Consider the following 6809-nt stretch of genomic DNA (forward strand, 5'->3'; position numbering starts at 1 on the left):
TGGTTTGCTTACGTATCTTCCGTGTTGTGAATGATGCTGCAGTAAACATAGGGGTGCTTTTTTCCCCCATTGTTTTCAGGTAGTGGAATTGCTAGATCATATGGTAGTTCTATTTTTAATTTTTTGTGGAACCTGCATACTGTTTCCGTGGTGGCTGCATCTATTTACATTCCTATCAATAGTGCATGAGGATTCCCTTTAATCACGTCCTCACCAATACTTTTCTTTTTGATAATAGCCATTTTGACAGGTGTGAGGTGTTATCTCACTGTGGTTTTGATTTGTATTTCTCTTAACGATTAGTGATGTGTATGTGCTCAGTTGCAACCGACTCTTTTGTGACCCCATGGACTGTAGCCCACCAGGCTCCTCTGTCCATGGAATTTTCCAGGTAAGAATACTGGAGTGGGTTCTCATTTCCTAGTCCAGCGTATTTTCCCCACTCAGGGACCGAACCTGCATCTCTTTCGGCTCCTGCATTGGCAGGAGAATGCTCTACCACTGAGCCACCTGAGAAGCCCCAGTGATTGGTGATACTGAACACATTTTCACGTGTATGTTGGCCATCTGTATGTCTTCTGAAAGTTCTTTTTTTAAAAAAAACTATTTTAATTGTAGGCTAATTACTTTACAATAGTGTAGTGGTTTTTGCCAAACAGTGACATGAATCAGTCACAGGTGCACATGTGTTCATCCAGCAACCCCCTTCCACCTCCCTCCATCCCATCCCCCAGGGTCATCCCAGTGTACCAGCCCTGAGCACCCTGTCTCATGCATCAAACCTGAAAGTTCTTTTAAATAGACAATACTTTACCCTATGTTGTGTTAGTCACTCAGTCGTGTCCGACTCCTTGCAACCCCGTGGACTGTGGACCACCAGGCTCCTCTGGCCATGAAATTCTCCAGGCAAGAATACTGGAATGGGTTGCCATTTCCTTCTCCATCTATACCCTATAGGCCAACATTAAAGATATAATTCAGAAAGAACTGCATTCTAGGTGCCTGAAATCAATGTTCTCTGAGCGAAACATAATTTTCATTCCCTTTCATTAATTATCTCTCCTTTTCTCATCACTGGGTACTATCAACAGGAGGTTATTTGCAGATTCTACATTTCTCCAGAAATGTGGTTGATGTCATAAGGTGTCAGACTACCTTTCTACATCATCCCCAAAGCCGTGAGTTATGAAATTCAGACTTGGAATTAGCCTAGATGCATCCAGGTATATCCCCAGCACTACTGTTTTTATTTTTTATTTTTATTTTTTTTTAGCACTACTGTTTTTAGTGACTAAGGTAATTTTGCTTTTTTAACTATACTGTAGAGCTCTGAAGTAGGGTGCTATCAATAGGTTATTTATTTATTTTTCTCATACTCTGTGTACCTTAAGGCCAAGACGTTGGGCTACAGAGTTTGGCCCCTTTGTTCCTAATGACTTGTTACAAACTATTTCTCCTCTTTCCTCCTTCAAAAACATTTGAAGTTCATATCATCTGGCCAAATACCCCTTTATCATCTTTACAGCTAAAATTAGACCTCAGAAATTAGACCATTGCTCCTTGCTCTAGGTTTTGTCTGCATTCTGTGTGAATTCAACATGACCCATGTAACACCAACACTGAGCCTCTTAGGTCTTTGACCTCTTCATCTCCAATGACTTGTTCCTCTACTCCATCTCATCCATCCACTCCAGTGATACGACTCTGAACCCTGTCATCAATAACTCAATAAATCTCAATTTCAAGTATCCCAATGGTCAATAAGTAGCCCCTTTTACTCAGCTCATTTGTCATATTCTCGCTGACTTCCAATTCATTAACCCCAATACTTAAAAAAAAAAGTCTATTTTTCCTGCTTCTGCCATCATTTAATCATTCCAACTCAACTGATTGAGATTCCCTGATCAATCCTTAACAATCACTCTTTGGCAAACATTTTCAACTCTCTCACTCCAGTGTCTCTTGCTTGGAGGAACTTGGAGCCTTGCTTGGACTGAACCTCTTTGGAACAAACTTTCTCATTACTTGCACCCAAGATTGCTGGAAAAAAAAAATCATACCCCAGCTGGTTTTAATTCATGACCTCAGACCTCACAGGAGCACTTAACACTCTCTGTATATTAACCATTCATACTTTCACCTCTCTCCTCAAATTATTCACATCCCTTCCTCCAACTTGTCCCAATTTTTAGCTAGCTGGTGATCTTGCCTCATAATTGAGAACATAAAAACCATCTGTGGGGAATGCCTCAACTTCAGACAGTCAAGTCTGCGCACATTTTCTTTTGCATCTTTCTTGTTTAAATTGAAGTGGTGTCCTATCAGAGTGAATTCTATCAGTTGTACTGTGGGTCTTGGCCTTCTCTCCTCAAGGACTTGATGCTTTCAGTCATCTCCTGTGAAATTTCTGAATTTAAAAAAGAGACTCGATTTTTTACCTTGTGTTACACTCATCCAATGTAAAAGAATTTTTAATGATCTTTTATGTCAAAACAGGTAGTAGGTTTAAAAAAAATTTTTTTTTTTTTTTAATGTTACAGCTCTGATACCCAAAGCTTTGGGAAACAATGGAAAGATATTTCTATGTGAATCCACAGACTTAATGCAATTACTTTGTCAGAAAACTCTTACAAAATTTTTTTTTTTTCCTAAAACAATTGGAAACACTTCATTTCCCTTTCTGGAGTTCTTAATGTTATTAATATACAGGTGACTTTTTTATTTTTCATTACCCTGTTTTGTATAGGACTTGGTTGTGAATTTAAGGATGTCACCTGAAACAGAGTAGATGATGAAATACTACATGACATTTATCTAAGAATATGAGAAAATGTTTATAACACAGCTGTAAATAAAATACGAAAAGAAAAAGAGACCCATATTAGAGTAAGATCTCAGTTTTATGAAGAACTGAGATGTGTATGGATATATGTATATTTAAATGGACTAAATGAGTATAGACCAGAATGTTCATAGTCGTATCTTCTAGGATGGGAACAGATGATTTTTCTTATGTTTTTCTCTGTTTCTACAGTGAACACATATAATTTCATAATAACTATTTTTGTATTTTGTAATCATAACTACTTATGATTTATAAGCATAGCTACTTTGAATTAGTATGAGAAATTGGGAAATCACTTGTCTTATCAGAATTCACAACCTGTTTTTTAGTTTTCATTTCCAAAGGCTCCATTTTATCAGTTCCTCCAAGTACATCAGTCCTAAGTAACTGATTAAAAATAATTCAAAAGGGAAAGCTATCTTATTAAATGGGTGAAACAAATGCTCAGAGCATTCTGTACTGGGGATAAATCCGTTTGTAAGAATACATGATAGACTGGAAAGTTGTTAATGAAATAGAACAAAATCACAGAGCCATTAAGTGTCAGAATTTGAGAATTCAAATATCAATTTATGTATTCCAGATCCTTTTTCCTTATATCATTCCTATATAATGATTGTAGAAGTTTAAATGACATGTTGGATTTTGGGTTATTTCACAGTGACATCAAGTTAGTAAAATGGGCCATTGTGAAAGAGTACAAATGTTCGGCCTTGGGAAAGAAGCTAAAACATGTAAAGTGACTATTTTAGAGTTATAGAATTATTACTAATGCTGCTAAGTTGCTTCAGTCGTGTTCGACTCTGTGCGACCCCACCCCATAGACGGCAGCCCACCAGGCTCCCCCGTCCCTGGGATTCTCCAGGCAAGAACACTGGAGTGGGTTGCCATTTCCTTCTCCAGTTAGTTACTTTTTGTGACCCCGTGGACTGTAGCCCACCAGGCTGCTCTGTCCATGGGATTCTTCAGGCAAGAATATTGGAGTGGGTTGCTATTTCCTTCTCCAGGGGATCTTCCCAACCCAGGGATCGAACCCAGGTCTCCCGCATTGCAGGCAGACGCTGATACAAATATTAATGAAGGGGTTTCCAAAGAGTCAGACATGACTTAGCAACTAAACAACAATATATATTAGTGAACTTTACAACATCGAAGGCACTTTTATGTATTTTATTTTTTAAAATATTTTTTTGTTTCTGACTGTGCTGGTTTTTGTTGTTGCTTGGGCTACTCTCTAGTTGCAGTGCACAGGCTTTTCATTGTGGTGGCTTCTTTGTTGCAGAGCACAGGTTCTAGGGTGTGTGGGCATCAGCATCTGTGGCACGTGGGCTCAGTAGTTGCGGTTTCCTGGCTCTATGGCAAAAAGGCTCAGTAGTTGTGGCCACAGGCCTAGTTGCTCCTCGGCAGGTAGGATATTCCTGGATGAGGGATCAAACTTACCTCTCCTGCATTGATGGGCAGGTTCTTTACCACTGAGCCACCAAGGAAGCCCTGTGTATTTTATCTTATGTGACTCTCTTTACTCTGTGAGGTAAGTGGGGCCTCCAGTCCAGCCTTGCTCTTTAGGCCCGTGATTCTCACATTTTAGCTTGCATCAGAATCACCTGGAAGGCCTGGTTAAAACTCAGGTTGGTAGGCCCACCCACAGAGTTTTCTGAGTCTATGAGTCTGCAGTGGGGCCTGAAATTTTACATTTTTAATTTGTTTCCAGGATGCTGGTCCAGCAACAGCAGTTTTAGGCTATTTTTCACGTTCTTTGTAAAGCCATAGCTGACCTTGTCACATTCTAAAATAATAGCTCTGCATTGCTTGCAGAATAAAATCTAAATTAGTTAGAATAGCACAAAAGGTCCTGGGTGATCTGACTCCTGTTTACCTTTATAGCTTTACTTCTCTCTTCCTCTCCAGCAATAATGAATAACTATTAATAGTAGTTCTCCAAAGAAGTTGTATTAGTTTGCTGGGACTGCCAAATAAAATGATTTACAAGGTAATACAAACTGCTCTGTCTGCCTCACAAGAGTATAATTTTGTACAAATGAGGTACCATCCTTAGTCCCAGCTAAGATTAAGTGTCTTGTTATGCTGCATATGCAAAGTTGCCAGGGGAAAAAAATGACCATTACTTCCATTATGGGCTGAATTGTGTTCCCTGATTTCATTCATATATTGAAGCCCTAATCCCTTGGTACCTCAAAATGTGGCTGTATTTCCGAGGTAAGTCCTTTTAAGAAGTGATTCAGTTAAATGAAGCCATGAATGGGCCCTAATTCGATCTGATTGGTGTCCTGAAAGAGGAAACTTGGACACATACAGAGATACTAGGGATGTATGTGTATGCAGGAAAGACCATATGAAGACATAGCAAGAAAGTGGTCATCTATGAGCAAAGGACAGGCTTCAGAAGAAACCAGCTGTGCTGTCACTTTGATCTTGGACTTCTAGCCTTCAGAACTGTCAGAAAATAAATTTCTGTTGTTTAAAAGCTACCCAGTCTGCAGTATTTTGCTGTGGCAGCCCCAGGAAGCTAATACATATAAACCTCAACTTTTACAGTTGGAAGACGTCAGATCCCAGGGGTATTAAGTGACAGTGCTTGACTCTTGGAAGGCATTCACATATGTCCACTGGATGGAATGCCTTAAAGTCACACAGAAGCGTTCATCATTTTTCAAGGTCTTCCTCTATGAAGACTTTCTGAACTACCTAATGGCCATATTTTAGCACCCTCACACCACTCTGTTCATGCCACTCACGCCAATATATTATGGTGTTTGGGTACTTAAGGTATCTTTTTTTCTGCTGCTCAAAAAAACACTTTTACTGGGTGTAATCTTTTCCTCAGTGTTCACTGCAGTATCAGTGGTCCATAAACATCTGTTGAAATGTATGATCTAATCTCAATCCAACCAAAAAAGAAAGCAAAGAACCACACAAAAACATGATGTCCAATGCTAGAATAGGCTGAAGTGTAAGAAATTAGTATTTGCCATATTCAAAATACTGAGCAAGAAAACTCAGGGACTTGCATGGAATATACCCAATTAAAAAACTCCAAAACTAATAATTTCTCATAGTCTTGCCATTCACTTTTTGTACAACAAATATTTGACACATGCCTTTAAGGCACTATTCAGTACTAAGAGTCCTGGAACTTACAAAGGTGAATGAGTAAGCTTTTCTTCCTGCTATGAGACTAATAGTTGAAAGTGGTACCTAATTTATTACTACTTGCATTAGTTGGTGAAAAAAATAAAAGATGCATTGGTATCACTTAGGGCCAACGGCTTCTAGGCAGTTTTTTCAATAGTTTGTTTCAACTTTTAATAGAAGATAGTGAAGACTGGGATCAAGAGTCATTCACCAGGTTCAGGGTCTTGGGTTAGTCACTATTCCGTGTGCCACAGTTTCACCTGTAAGAGTGTACAGCATGCACATGTTGATGTAAACTATTGCACAGTGTTAGAAATTGTACCTTGTTGGACTTGCTTTCCGAAAGCAAACAGGTCAAAATTGTTTTTGGAAAAACAGCTTGTACGGTTTATGTACTGTACGTACCTTGTTACGGACCACCATCAACTAATATGCCCACTAATGCACAACAGTAACAGCCACACCACTATGCATTATGAATGTTCAATGACAGAGAATTCACAAGGCTCAACAGTGAAAAAAAAAAAAAAGACCAAAACCACCACCTTTAAGGTGATCCTTGTCTTTTGGCAGACTAAGGTGATCTTTGTCTTTCTGCAGACTAAGGATTACTGGGATAACATTTGAACAAGGAAGATTTAATCCTGCAATGAAAGGCATTTCCAGAAAATGGCGGGAACACATCTAGCTTGAATACATCTAGTTCATAGAAACCAGAAGGCCTAAAAGTAAAAGGCCATGACCCCGACGTGATTCGAACACGCAGCCTTCTGATCTGGAGTCAGACGCGCTACCGTTGCGCCACGAGGTC

At 39.2% G+C, this 6809-nt stretch overlaps 1 non-coding gene across 1 annotated transcript; it reads right to left on the reverse strand.

Annotated features, from left to right (window-relative positions):
• Positions 1-6737: 6737 nt before the first annotated feature.
• On the reverse strand, positions 6738-6809 carry TRNAW-CCA. Its single transcript has one exon. It is a non-coding gene; the product is annotated as a tRNA-Trp (tRNA).

Source organism: Oryx dammah, unplaced genomic scaffold, assembly GCF_014754425.2.
Source record: "Oryx dammah isolate SB20612 unplaced genomic scaffold, SCBI_Odam_1.1 HiC_scaffold_29, whole genome shotgun sequence".
NCBI classification, from domain to species: Eukaryota; Metazoa; Chordata; class Mammalia; order Artiodactyla; family Bovidae; genus Oryx; species Oryx dammah.